The sequence below is a fragment of the Acanthochromis polyacanthus genome, chromosome 9 (assembly GCF_021347895.1).
Source record: "Acanthochromis polyacanthus isolate Apoly-LR-REF ecotype Palm Island chromosome 9, KAUST_Apoly_ChrSc, whole genome shotgun sequence".
Taxonomy (NCBI): Eukaryota; Metazoa; Chordata; class Actinopteri; family Pomacentridae; genus Acanthochromis; species Acanthochromis polyacanthus.
The window spans coordinates 18,290,180-18,305,597 of NC_067121.1; the positions used below are offsets into that span (position 1 = coordinate 18,290,180).

A 15,418-nucleotide genomic window follows, 5' to 3' on the forward strand; every position below is an offset into this window, starting at 1 on the left:
GAGCTTCATGAGGTGTCACCTGAGATGGTTTTCCAATGGTCTTGAAGGAGTTCCCAGAGATGCTGAGCACTTGCTGGCCCTTTTGCATTCACTCTGCGGTCCATTTCATCACAAATCAAATCAAATGGATTTAGGTCAGGTGACTGTGGAGACCAAGTCATCTGATGCAGCGCTCCCTCACTCTCCTTCTTGGTCAAATAGCCCTTGCACAGTCTGGAGGTGGGTTTGGGGTCATTGTCCTGTTGAAAAATAAACATCCGGATGGGATGGCATGTTGTTGCAGGATACTGTGGTAGCCATGCTGGTTCAGCGTGTCTTCAATTTTGAATAAATCCCCAACTCCGTGCTTCACGGTGGGAACCATGCAGGTAGTAACCATCCATTCACCTTTTCTGCGTCGCACAAAGACATGACAGGTGGAACCAAACATCACACATTTGGACTCATCAGACCAAAGCACAGATTTCCTCAGGTTTAATGTCCATACTTTGTGTTTTTTGGCTCAAAGAAATCTATTCTGCTTGTTGCTTTTCCTTAGTAGTGGTTTCTTAGCAACTATTTGACTATAAAGGCCTGATTGGTGCAGTCTCCTTTGAACAGTGGATGTCGAGATGTGTCTGCTACTAGAACTCTGTGTGGCATTTATCTGGGCTCTAATCTGAGGTGTTGTTAACTTGCCATTGCTGAGGCTGGTAAGTCAGATGAACTTATCCTCAGCAGCAGAGGTGACTGTTGGTCTTCCTTTCCTGGGATGGTCTTCATGTTAGCCGGATTCATCGTAGCGCTTGATGGTTTTTGTGACTGCACTTGGTGATACATTCAAAAACTATGCAATTTTCCAGATTGATTGATCTTCAGTTCTTAAAGTAATGATGGACAGTTGTTTCTCTTTACTTAGTTGATTGGTTTTTGCATTACTTATACTCACTGCAAAACACAAGTTGCTGTGTTTGCAAATCCTACAACGATGCGGATTTTTGTATCAATGGATACCACGGTTTACCTGATGAAGATGTTGGCAGCCAATCCTACAAATCCTGATAGTTACAAAGTAGTGCCTCCGTAGAATCATACACACCCCACAAATGCTTGAACAAATTTTGATTTGGAATTTGAAAGTGAAGTCAACACCTTGATGGACAGGAGTCAATATGGGCACTGCAAATTCAGCTGTACCAATGAGTCGCAAATGTATATAAATAAATTTCAGTTGTCACTTTCACACAAAAAAATCTTTAATTATTAGTTTCAAGTTCGAAGGTGCATTGGGCAAATTTAAAGGCAACATTTTCAAATGGTAAACCATTTTCAGAGTAAATGCAAACATGGTAGAATTAGGATGACTTTCTAAAATGGACATTGCTTGATCATTTCTGGTCAGCAGACAATTCAGTGAGAATGAAAATACCAACTGTGCTTTTTTAAGTGTATTTGGATTTTGTCTCATGTTTGTCATGTCTTGATTGTCAAACTCAGAATATATGAACATGTGAACATTAAATTTTATACTAATTAACTCCTTTTGTTGTGGATATATTTGGTTAATTGTATTTTCTGGCCCTGTTTGATGTTAAATGCTCCAATGTAGCTGTTCTTAACCTTTCAAGAGAATTTGAACTGAAACAAATTCAAACCCCACTTGAGTGTGAAAATATTTTACTAATACTGGCATTTAAAGCACCTCAGTATATAAAATATACAATTCTGCAGTGAAAAGGGAGAATTTGTAGAAGCTGACTGTGGCTGTATGTAGCAATTGTGAGATGAAGCTTCATGAAGCACTGAAGCTTTCCATCCAATTGGTTCACTTCATGGTGCTTCATTTGCTCTATTGTGCCATCAAGTGGACAATAAATGTAAAGCTGGCAGAGTGATAATAATGGCACCAGGGCTTTGGTGTGTTCAGCTTTGAATTGAATAAATGAATAAATGATGTTAATATGGTGTTTGTCTTTATGATACAATATTGGGATAAAAAGGGAAAGTGGAAATTAATTGGGGAGATGGTTGTAATGTGAAACTGATTGCGTTACTTGCTTTGTGACTGTATGCTTATATTAGGGATAACATTTTATTAATTTTTATTTAAAAACAACAACTTCATTAAAACTAACACAGACTTCTGCTCAGCCAACAGAAAGAAAGCAGATGCCTGTAAAACGGTGGTATAAAAGGTCATGGATGCATATATATATATATATATATATATATATATATATATATATGTATATATATATATATATATATGATTATTTAGTTCTCTTTTTTGTCTTTTGGCCCCTTCACACCACAAAAGACCTTGTAACTGTAAGTAGGCAATACTCCAAAGATTTATCCAAATGGTAGTTTAAGTTTTATACAAAGGTATGTTACTGATAGTTCTCTTCTCATTCAGATTTTAGGTGGAATATAGAGTGTGACATTTAGCCTACACTGAAGTATTGCACATTCTCATCCTTAGAGTATGGCTGGACAGCAGCAGGATGGTTCCTCATCTTCCACTGCACAGACTGACACAGTGAGATGGATGTTCAGGAAACACCAGAGCTTCATTCTGTGGAATTCATGTGCAACTGTATAATTTAATGTCCTCTATGTATTCCCAGTTATCAGTAAAACAGATTTACAAACTGCATTTGCTGAGAAAAATCCAAAAAAACAGATTAGGAGGGCAGATCTGGAAATTGAAAGACTGGAGCACAAGTTAGAGGTGGTGATGGTCACAGGTGAATTATGTTAACTACTGGAACATGAACTGAACTATCTCTTTATTTGTAGGAAATAAAGAAGACCAAATGAAATGTGTATCATGCCTTTATTTGCTGTGGTGGTGATGATGGTGACTTAAACTCTAAAGTGATTATGGCATACGGTGTCTCTGACTGCTCTGCTGTCCTGGATAGCTGCAGGTGGATGGGGTCATCATCTGGGTCTTCAGTTTGTAGGGCAGGGTGTTGCTCTCCTCTAATAGTAATATTATGAAGAACAACACATGCCACAGTAATATCACAGGCCCTCTCAGGGGTCACCCTGAGGAGACGTAGGCTCTGGAAACGGGCTTTCAGCAGGCCTATGGTCATCTCCACCCGGGCTCTGGTCCTGCAGTGAGTCCGGTTGAAGTTCTGTTGGGGGTCTGGTTCAGGGTCAGGGTATGAGGTCATCAGCCTGGGTTGGCATGGTAACCCCTGTCACCCAGCAGAAGGCCATCAAACTCTCCTGTAATGTATAGTGGATACATCAGAATATATTAAAGGAGGGAGACAAGAGAATTCTATTGTGAAAATCTTTAGGCTGCTGACCATGCTGCAGTCTGTTGCTCAGGTTAGACTCTCCATAAATCCTGGAGTCATGAACAGACCCAGACCACGTGGCCTCCACATTAGAAATGATGAATGCAGCATCACATATGATCTGGACAGTGCAGAGAATGACAGATGTTGAACTATGATGCAGTCTTTAACATTTAGAAACAGTAGTCAGTCTACCTGTAGCCTACCTGCACATTTATGCTGTGAATGGACTTCCTGTTCATGATGTGAGGGAACTGTGATGGGGAAGTATGTGCATCTATGCAGCCAATCACACTGGGAAATCCTAAAAGAAATTAAAATGACTAATCCCAGTCTGAGGCTGCAGCACAATGTTATTAATAGAATATGATTTAAAATGAATTGAACAGATCTCTACATCATTCACCTGTAATCCCGTAGAATTCCTCTTGATGTTCTGACAGGTTTATGTCCACAATGATGAGTAAAAGTCGTTTCAGGACCAGGAAAACTTTTCTGACTGTCCTGCATACAGTTGTCTTACTGTAGTGTTCTGCATCTCCGACATCATATAAAAACTTTCATTTGCAAAGAACCGCAGCGCAACACACAATATCTGCTGGATGTGAGAGCATGACTGCGGCTGGTCATGTAAATGTAAGGACGGATTAGGTTGTTTATGTAGATTATGGACTTGAAACGATTATGAAATGGTACCGCTCAAACCGATAATTGTCCGGAAATGCGAGAACATTTATGCGCGGTCTGATAACAATCTACCGACGAATATTTAATTATCTGTGCAGTAATGCTGCTCCTTTATCCACTGGATCGTTAACAAAAGATGTTTTTCTCCAAAACTCGCTCGCTTACTGACTGACTGAATGAGGAAATGAAACAGCGTCTGTGGCTGAAAGAGGGCGGAGACGGAGAGAAACTCGAGGTTTTCGCAGATAAACCTGCTGCCGACCAGGTTCAACTCATAGAGTCTGTTACTGCGGTAACTGACCGAGAGTTTAAGTTACCCCTCTTTGTGAAACAGGCTCGAGTTACCCCTCTGTCTCAGAGTTAAGTTACCTCGCTTCGTGAAACGAAAAACTTTGAGTTTCCCTAATTTCAGGGTTAAGAAACTCAGAGTTTTCAGTGAACCTGTTTCGTGAAACAGGCCCAGTGTGTCCAAACTTCTGGCTGGTAATGTACATTAAATGGCCACATTCTATACTGCCATGGTTTCTGATCAAGAATAACTATTAAACAAACGCTGCATGTCTGACAATGCCATATGGTGAAATGAACAATCTTGGTGGAGTACTATGCTCTCTGAGTGCCTTTCTAATTCTGTAGGTGATGTCTTAATACATGTTGATCTGTTATCTGGAACAAAACCAGGTTTTGAATTTAGCATCAGTTGCCATGGTGATGTTGCTGTTAAGAAGTGAACCACCATTATATTACAGAAAACCTGGAGTTAAGCTTGAAATTCCTTAGTTCCACCAACTATTGTTTGATAGTACAGGTCTAGTGACACTGTTTGTCTGAGGGTTTGTTTCCTTTTCAGCAGTCAATCACTGTGCCTGGTCTTCTTGTGCTTTTTATTTGGACATGTTCCCTTTGGAAACCCTGGTTAACGTACAGAGTTAATAACCAGCTTCATATGAGAAGATCGCTTATTCTTACTCATATGTTGAACTTGCCCTTGCATAGCCAGCAGAAAAAAACAGCATGAGTGACTTTGAAAACAGAATTGTTTCATTTGATCTAGGTGCTGTTTTTAGTTTATGTTTTGCATCTACTTCTCACAAATGAATGTTGGCTTTATGTTTGGTGATACTGTGAAACTTGAGTACATGTTGCAGAAAACTGCACTGTGAACTGGAGGCTGTTAACAGTAAATTGTATTTTAACAAACATTAATGAAACTGATTTAAATGAGAAACAAACAGATAAAACAACAAACTGAATCTGCAAAAGTACACAGAATTACAAACAATACAACAGAGAGTGACTGAATTAACATATTAGCAGGGATTCCTTGTTATTGCTGCCAAAATGTCAGTCACCAGAGTACTGACTTACAGGTTTCTAACTCCAGAACAGCTTTATTGCCTCTACCACAAATCAGTACTGTCCTATAGAAGTGACACACACCTGCTTACAGTCTATTAGTAAAGCTGATAATCACACAACTTTCACAGTATTTGAAAATAAATTTAACATAAAATGTGAGACACTTTGCTCTCAGCAAAGTAAAGTCATCATCTCACTTTTAATTCACTTTAGTTCACTTTATTTCAGTTCATGTATGTATACACACACACACACACACACACACACACACACATACACACACACACTCACACGTCTGGTTCTTATATCCCCGTGGGGACATACCATTGACTCCCATTCATACCTAACCCCTAACCCTTACCCTTACCCTAACCTTAACCCAGACCAAAACAATGGCTAACCCTAAAGAAACGTTTTTGCACTTTTACTTTTTTCAGTAACAACAACATGGCCAAGAAAACACTGTTTAAACCTGTGGGAACCGAAATGAGGTCCCCACAAGTGACATTGTTTTCGGTTTTCCTACAGTTGTGGGGACATTTGGTCCCCACAAGTATAGCCAGCACCTGAGCACACACACACACACACACACACACACACACACACACACACACACACACACACACACACACACACACACACACACACAGGTACTTACTTCACCACAGCTTACAGGAAAATAACCAGCGTCATTATGTTGTAACATGTGGCCCAACTCTACCCATCAAACCACATTAATGTCTGTACCCAATATAAGACAACAGTCATGACCAGGTTAGCTGAGCTTAGCATAAAGACTTCAGAAGGTTAGCCTGCTGTACTTGAGCCTGCAGCCCACAAGAACCTCCAAAACTACTGCAGGGCTGCAGCATGTTTCACCTGGAGATAACTGGACAGATAGACAGATATGTACTGGGATGTCCTTTCTAATAACATTAAAATGCTAGACTTAGGGCCAAAAGGACATATGAATCTGTTTAGCTAATGTGTCCTAAATGTAGATATGAGTTTATTTATGTTGTACAGAATATTGCACCGAATGTGCAGCTTGGAAACATGTATGTGGTATTTATCAGAGTTTTGATGGTAGATTTTGGCTGCGATCCAGAGCTGTGTGCCAGATCTGTCAAAGTCTGGACTTGAATCCAACTCAGCTAGAGTCTCAAATTTAGTTGCGACATTCAGATGGTCAGAATTTGACGTAACCATCATGAAAGCATGGATCCACACTGTATCAACAGTTAACTCTGGCGGTGGTGATGTAATGGTGTGGGGGATATTTTCTTGGCACACTTTGGGCCCCTTAGTACCAATTGAGCTTCATTTAAATGCCACAGCCTACCTGAGTATTGTTGCTAACCATGACTAACACTTTATGACCACAGTGGACTTTCTTTTGATTGCTACCTCCTGCAGGACAATGAGACCATGACACAAAGCTCAAATCAACTCAAACTGGTTTCTTGAACATGACAGTGTTTTCACTGTACTCCAGTGACCTCCACAGTCACCAAATCTCAATCCAATAAGCACCTTTGGGATGTGGTGGAACGGGAGATTGGCATCATGGATGTGTAGTCGACAAATCTACAGCAACTGCATGATGACCAAAATATATGGACCAAAATCTCTGAGGAGTAAGATTTTTTCTTGAACAAAGGAAAATGTTACACGCACACGCACACACACACACACACACACACACACACACACACACACACACACACACACACACACACACACACGTCTGGTTCTTATACACACACACACACACACACACACACACACACACACACACACACACACACACACACAGGTACTTTCTTCACCACAACTTACTGGAAAATAACCAGCGCCATTATGTTGTAACATGTGGCCCAACTCTCCCCGTCAAACCACATTAATGTCTGTACCCAATATAAGACAACAGTCATGACCGTGGCAGTCATGAGCTCACCGAATGCCTGGCTAACTGTCTGCTAACTCGCTTTATGCTAAGTTAACCTGGTCATGACTATAGTAGTGTGGTTTGATAGAGTTTCGCCCCATGTTACCATAATGTCTGGGCCCAAAATAAGACCTCAGTCACAACCAGGTTAGCTTAGTTTAGCATAAAGACAGCAGACACTTAGCATGCTGTATTTAAGCCTACAGCCCACTAGAACCTCCAAAACTCCTGCATCACTCTATCTTACTGGAGAATAACCAATGTCATTATGATGTAGCGTGCTGTCAACTGGCCCATTACATCACACTAACTACAGCTATGACCTGGTTCGCTTAGCATAAAGACTGTTAGCCAGGCATTCGGTGAGCTCTCGACTAACTTGGTAGTGATTGTAGTCTTATATTGGGTACAGACATTATTGTGGTTTGATGGGGAGAGTTGGGCCACCAGTTACAACATAATGATGCTGGTTATTTTCCAGTAAGTTGTAGTACATGCATGTGCATGCATGCATGCGTGTGCATGAAATTTTCTTTTGCTCAAGAAAGAAATCATACCCATCTGGTACCAACAACCATGCCATGTTGAAAGTCACCTAAATCTTCTTTCTTCCCCATTCTGATGCTCAGTTTGAACTTCAGCAGATCGCCTGGATCATGTCTATAGGCCTAAATGCACTGAGTTTCTGCCATGTGATTGGATGATTAATGAGCAGTTGAACCTGATAAAGTGGACATTCAGTGTATTCTGTATTTATGTGTTATTCCATGTTTCCATATTGTATTTGAGAGAGGGGACAGTAAACAGTTTTCACTTCTAAAAACAATACAGCAGCAGACATGTATTGTGATGAAATCATGTAATTTCTCTCTGACGTCTTGATGAAGTAAAGTGTTGGCTCACTTTTCTTACTTCCTCATTGTTCACGTGAAGCGGTTAGTTGGCAGTGATTATATAAAGACCTGTTGCTTTCACACTCTTCAGTCGATCAGCCATGGACAAAGGTTTGCTGCTGGTCCTGTTGTGTCTGCAGGTCGTCCTGCTCACCACAGCCTTCACTTCTGCCGATGCAGCTGCTCTGCTGAGAGATGATCAGCATCAACTCCAGCCTGTTGATCTGATGAGAAGTCTGCAGGTAGCTTTGATTGTGTTGTTTTGGCATGTTGAGTAGCGGAAAGTTTTGTCTGTGTGCATTAATCTTTCACATATATTGATTATCTTTTAGCAAATGAAACGAAGAAGACAGACTCGGCACCGATTTCCACCCTGGGTATTCTGCGGGAAGAGACGAGGAAGATGCACTTTGACAGGAGTAAGCATAATTTACTTGGAGTTTGTTCATTGTTTCGACAGTACGACAACAAAACAATCACAGTGTAAATTTTGACTTGGATGACATTTGACTGATTATCTCTCTCCTACTTACAGAAAGTGGAACTACCTAAACTATCTTTAGACCAGTTTAAGCCACTCCGAATATAGACATCTACAGTCAAGCTCTGCAGGAAGTGCCATCAGATGTAGAAGATAGCAAATGAATGAAGATAATTGTAATGCTTACAAAATAATGCAAATGCTTTTAATGAGAAATAAAAGAGTTCAAATCAGATATTGTCTTTTTCTTTCTTTCTTTTTAACACCTTTTTTAACACTTCATAGCTCTGGATGGTAACCAAAACAAAAAGGGCTTTCTGTCTTTTGACTGAATCCTGCAAAATCTTCCATATTTCAAAAAGTAACATTGTGCCAATAATTCTTTACTCATTATTATTGTTGGGTCATGGCATCTTTGAAGAAGAACAAAATCTGTTTTTATGATGATTCTATGTGGGAGTATCGTGTGTTGCATGCTGTTTTGGTTCAGCATGAGTTGTGTAGATGTATGCCATTTGCATTGTATATGTGTGTTCTTGCATGTATTGTTTGTGTATTCTGCAATTCTGGTTTGTATGCATTATGTGTACATGCTGCATTTTGGTGCTGTCACAAATGAAATTATGGAGACCCCAGGAAGAATAGCTGCTGCCTTGCAAAAGCTAAAAGGGGATCTCATTAATAAAACAAGCAACATCTATGACCTCAGGGAACCTGTAGAGCAGCTTTGGTCTTCCTACACACCGACAACATAACACTCTAATCACATCAGTATGAAATTATCAAAGAATAACAATCGGTCAAGGAACATGGCAGAGTTATGTAACGGTCAGTGTCTGTCTGTCTGTTTGTTTGCAACATTATTCAGACCTGGATTAACGGATTTACACCCCCGTCAAAGGTTTTAGGGCACTTTCTCATTCAAATAAAGTAGAACCTGTCCTACAACTTTTGACAGGGGGTGTATCTACCAAATTTGGTACACATATGCAGCACATCAGACTGAACAAAAAAGTCAGTGACAGCCACATTCCAAACCCAACAGGAAGTGAGCTATTTTGTGTTGAATGTCAGATTTTGCCCATTTTTCATTTTTTTCTAGAGCGAACTCCTCCTAGGGGGAAACTCCAATTCACTTCAAATTCGGCCAGTAAATACAGGAGGCCTTAATGATCCAAAGTTATTAAAATCTTTTTTCCAAAGTCAAAGGGCACGTCTGTGGCGGCCTCTGGAATTTTGATCCTTCGCCATGAAATTTCAAAGGCTGTGTAAATGCCCTGAACATGCTCCAATCTGCCTGAAACTTTACATGTATGATCAAAGTCCTGCCCTAATCACATCCATTGTCAGGGCCTCCTTCTCCCCCCATCCTACCTGGCATCCCAAAAACCCCTTTTTCCCCATCTGTCTCCCCCCTTTCTCTCCCTCTCTTGCTCCTCTCTCCCTTTTCCTGCTTCCTTCTTTGCTCAGCGCTCCAAAGGGTGAAGTGCAGCCACACGGCTGCCTCCACTCAGGGGATTAGCTGCCTCCCCGGAGTCCAGACAGCTGCTGCTCATACCACTGATTACACCAACTGCAATAAAGACCGGCTGATCCTTCCACACCCTGCCAGATTGTCAAACTCGACTCACAGTCAGTTTCTCTCTAGCCACGCTGGTTCTCTCTGCATGTTTTGAAAGACAAAACTAACGTGTCTTCTCTTTTCTCTTCACCTAGAAGACCCAGCTGCCCGGATTCCCTCCTGCTCTGTCCGTCTCCCTTGAGTAGTGATGGCGAGATGAAGCTTCATGAAGCACTGAGGCTTTCCATCCAGCTGGTTCACTCATGGGTCGAAGCTTCATGGTGCTTCATTTGCTCTACTGCGCTATCAAGTGGACAAATAAAAGTAAAACAGGCAGAGTGCCTATAATGACATGCTGGCTTTGCTATGTGAAGCTTTGAATTGTGTTTAAATGATAATGTCAATAAACATATAATATACTTAATATAGTGTCTGTTTTTCCTGACAGCAGAGATAGAGGGGGGAAGTGGAAAAAATGGGGAGAGATTTGAGATCTGTAGTTTGACTGCTTGATTGAGGTCAGGTTCTGGATCTCTGTAAAGTGTTTAAATACTTTTAATTGTAATAAGGGCGACATAAATAAAATGTACTTGTGCTTCTTTTTGTTTTGTGACTGTGCTTGTGGTATCATTGCAAAACTAAAGTAGGGACAGCATTTTATTTGATATTATTCAAAAATATGAGGATTATTCCACAGAGCTGGGATTTAGGTGGTTTCTTTTTTTTGGACAATATTTCTCCAGCTCCTTGGAACACCTCACCTTTAATAAAATCATACATATTAGGACTGATAGTTCAATATATGGCAGGTATCCAATATATTATGAGTTTTCCCACATAAAAACCTTATTATGAGTAGTCAACTCAAAATACTCCCACACGGGTGAGGGCTTCCTCTTTCTTCCTTGCTCCATCTGTGAGAGAGTATTTGTGATACAACCAACAAACATGGAACTGGCAGGAATTTGAAAGTTCTTACAGTGTTTTCTTGTAAAATCACTGTCACCACAATATAAATATAAATATATATATATATGCACCATCACATGAATTAATCATTACCCAACACCAGTGTATAGTTTACAGCTCATTTTATTAATAATAAAACTTTTGTACATATTTCACTTACACATGACGTCTTTCAGAATAGGTAACACAGAAACTAACACATGCTTTGCAGGCCCTGCTGGAGAACTGTGGCTCCCAGTGGCTTCTTTACAGACACGTCAAAGTAGTGTCTAGTTCCCATGTGACTGAAGAAGGTGACAGAAGGTGCAGACACCAAATACAGGAGTGACATTTACAAATGGTAAAACTGACACACAAACACCCATAATTTTACACAACCCATAAACCAATGTAAAAGAAAAAAATATATAATGCCTCACATCAAAGCACTGCAGTTGGGAAATAATCTAAACTGCTGCTCTTCCTACACTTCTCCTACTCCTCCAGCTACTGCTATTTCACACCGAATAATACTAACTAATAATACTTACTGAATAATACTAACTACAACTCGCTCTCACTCCTCTCTCCACAAACGCCAACAACACCCACAGTGTGGCTCGAGATCTGAAACGTTTTTATGGGACAGCGATACGTTGAACGAACCAATCACGTGATCTGCACAAACCGAGGCCTCGTTTGTCATCGGTCACGTGACTTTTTCAGAAGCGACCCAAGCCTCGAAGCGAAGCTTCATCTGACACGCCCACTTTTACTCGAGACACGCCTCGATGCCTCGGTTCATTTGTCCCATCACTACCCTTGAGCCCCCTCTCTGATCCCCACCTTGGACCCCAGCCTGTACCTTGTTCCCCTCTGGCTTCCCTCCTTGGACCCCTCCTGCATCGTGTCCCTCTCTGGTTCCCCGCCTTGGCTCCCTTCCTGTCTCGTGATCCCAGACCGGACCTCCGGACCTCCCTGACTGGACCCCCCAGGCCTGACCTCCAAACCTCCCTGACCTGACCTCCGGACCCCCTGGCTGGACATCCCACAGTGGGCTGGGACCTGGAAATCTAGAAAATTTGACCCCCTCCAAATTGCTTTTATTTTTGTTTTTCTTAGAGTAGAATAAAAATCCAGTTCAACAACAAAAAAATCAAGTCAAACGGTCTATTCTTTAAAAAGTTAGGCCAGTACAAAAATTGATATTTGAGCTTTTCATTCCATTTCTTTTTGAGAAATTAATAATTTTTACCTGAGATTTTAACAATATTCAGGTTTACCTGCTCCAAATTTTCTTAATTGCTTAAATTTAGAAGATTTCTGCAAAGTTTGAAAAAATATAGTAAATTTTCACTTTTTTTTTTCTGAGATTATTTTCATGTGCCACCCAGAATATTTTCCACTTGCCATAAGCAAGATATGGGAAAGTATATATTTTCTGAAAGAATAGGATGTCAGGTGTTGACAAATACAAGTATCAGAAAATCTGGCTTATGGCAACTCTCACAGATCAAATTTTACTGAAGAAGGTCTAAGTTCCCCTGTGTGGACCTTGGGCGATTGATGTTAACACGTACTGTATGTATCGAAATTGTAAGTAGTACTTCTAATATACACATACTTTGCAGTATAAAAAGACTTCTAGATGTCTCTAAGTGTAACAACTGCCTTCAAATTTTGAAAATGGTCATTTAAGGCATCAATTTAGGGCAGATCTCATTAAAAATTCTTGAAATTTGGTAGATTTTTCCAGTTTTTTGTCATAATTTTTCCTTTTAAGGATTCACATTTTTGTATTTCTCATTAAAACAAAACTACATAGAGCAGTGAAATAGCTTGCAGAACTAGTTTTGGTTTAGAGAACCAAAATGCACTTATCTTTACTTGTACTGCATGGATCATAGTAAAAGATGGTATTCTGTTCATAGTAAATATTAGCTGTAGGAAATTTCCCAACAGAGATAAACACCCAATGAACCAACAAGTCCTCCAATTCATACGACCGCATCGGTCGTTTGCACCGTGCACCGGAATACGACCTATGCGGTCGTATGAACGTTTGCGCCCCTACGGGGAAAACGAACGCATTACGGGATTTAATTCGCGAAACGGCTTTTCCGTCGCAAAACGGCTTTTTTCTCACTTTCCCAACACGTTTTTAGGGTTATGGTTAAGGTTAGGGTTAGGGATAGGGACAGGGATAGTGTTAGATAAAAGTTTGTTCATGATGACGTTTCACCTGCGACTCCAGAGTGTCGATATTTACTCAACCGCCAGAGGTCGCATAGTCAAAACGTAACACTGGGTCGTAATACGGGCGTGTACAGACGACCAATGTGGTCGTTTTTGGTTTGAGGACAGGCTCCACGTGACATTATGTAATTTAAGTAATATCTTTGTGAATAATTCATTAGGTTACATGGTTAAGTTCAGAGAAAAGCCTTTATGTCCTGTGTTATGATAGGCCTATGGAGGATAACTTCATGTTTCACTGTTATGTTTTTTGTAAAGTAGTCATTTACTCTGCATAGAATTAGTTAATAAAACATTTGAAGGCAATATCATGTCTCGCCTTTCAAATTTACGTTTAATCACCAAATTCCCTCGGTGGAACCCTACACTTATGTCTAGAAAAATCTCCCTGCAGCCTTAACTTTTTAATATAATTTAAAGATATCTTTTTAGATGTATTCCCAAGTATATTGCGGTTGAAATGAGCCCTCAATCACTACCAGGGGATGATTTTTAGCCAAGATATTACATTTTTTCCAAAAAATAAGCCGAGCGGCCCACTGTGCATCCCTGACCGGATCTCCCTGACCGGACCTCCCGGACGGGAGCCCCAGACCTCCTGGACCGGACGTCCCGGCCTGGACTCCCAGACCTTCCAGCCCGGACCCCTGGATCTCCCTACCCAGACCACTTCCCACGCACCCCTCTCGGGTCTGGCTCCTCATCCCCCCTGTACTCCCTCACTCCTTCCATCAATAAAACCTGTTGAAACCCGTCTCTGCCTCGGTCGTGTGGTTCTCTGCTCGGGTTCAGCACTGAATCGTGACATCCATATGATGAAATACACCCTCTGTCAAGTTGTAGGACAGGTTCTGCTTTATTTGAATGAGACAGTGTCCTAAAATTTTTGACAGGGGGTGTGGATTAGATTTTCAGGAAAGATCAGAAATGACACAAGGACCATGTCATTAGATTTTGGCAGTGATGTAGCTTATAGTCTGTATCCATGGATTTGTTCAAGATTTCTGTGCCATCGTGAGACAGCAGCACAAGGTCACTGTAACTATGACTGCAAGTGAATGCTACATCAGCTGCTTGCTGATGATCCTACTACAAATACAATGGTGCAAGGAACAATTGATTAAATTGTGGGGGTATTTCCAAGTCCCATCAATTCCCACTGCCCACCGCCATCTGCTACATGGGTGTATTTATATAACGTTTTTATCCAAAGCGCTTTACATTCACACACTGATGGCAGAAGCTGCCAAGCAAAGCGGTAACCACGACCCACCAGGAGCAATTAGGGCTTCAGTGTCTTTCTCAGGGACACCTCAACATGAGCACGACAGGCCGGGGATCGAACCAGCAACCCTCTGGTTGCAAGACGGCCACTCTACCCACTGAGCTATGCCACCCCATATTTACATCTCACAATTTGGTGTCTGTACATAACATACACATACATAACACCTGTACATACATAACACCCTGCGCTGAGCACACCTGTGCAAGGTCTTTTTTTTTGTGGGTGCATCTATATGAAATGATCACATTCTGTGTTACTGTGATTTCTGATCATCAATAACTAATAAAAAAAATGCTGCATTTGTAAATAAAATGCTACATTTCTGAAAATGCCATATGGAGAAATGAACAGCCTTGGCAGAGTGCTTTTCTAGTGTGCAGTGCTACATCACACACTGGAGGAGGAAGAAATAGAAAATGTCCAAACTCCAGAAAGCACAGCAATGGCTGGGAGTCTGAGGAGACAGTTTAGCTGTACACTTTACAATCGATGACCGTCATGTCACTGGGGACACTGCTCCATCCGAGGTTTAAAAACATAGACTTTTTGAACCCCAATAGAGCAGCCATTGCTAAGACAAGGCTCACTGCTGAATTTGCTGTTATAAGAAACAACGCGTCTTCCTTATCCTACTCATCATCATCACAACCACACATATCAAAAGCTTCTCAGCCTTGACTTAGTGTAATTGATAAATTCAAAGTACA

The 15,418-nt window shown here is 40.9% G+C and overlaps 2 long non-coding RNA genes across 2 annotated transcripts in view; one reads left to right on the forward strand and one right to left on the reverse strand.

Annotated features, from left to right (window-relative positions):
- LOC127535399 (uncharacterized) overlaps nucleotides 1-15,418 on the reverse strand; it is a 261,104-nt gene that overhangs the window by 188,024 nt on the left and 57,662 nt on the right. The window lies entirely within an intron of this gene.
- On the forward strand, nucleotides 8,250-8,893 carry LOC110961071 (uncharacterized). The gene is made up of 3 exons (XR_002596344.2): nucleotides 8,250-8,419; nucleotides 8,510-8,596; nucleotides 8,713-8,893. It is a non-coding gene; the product is annotated as an uncharacterized LOC110961071 (long non-coding RNA).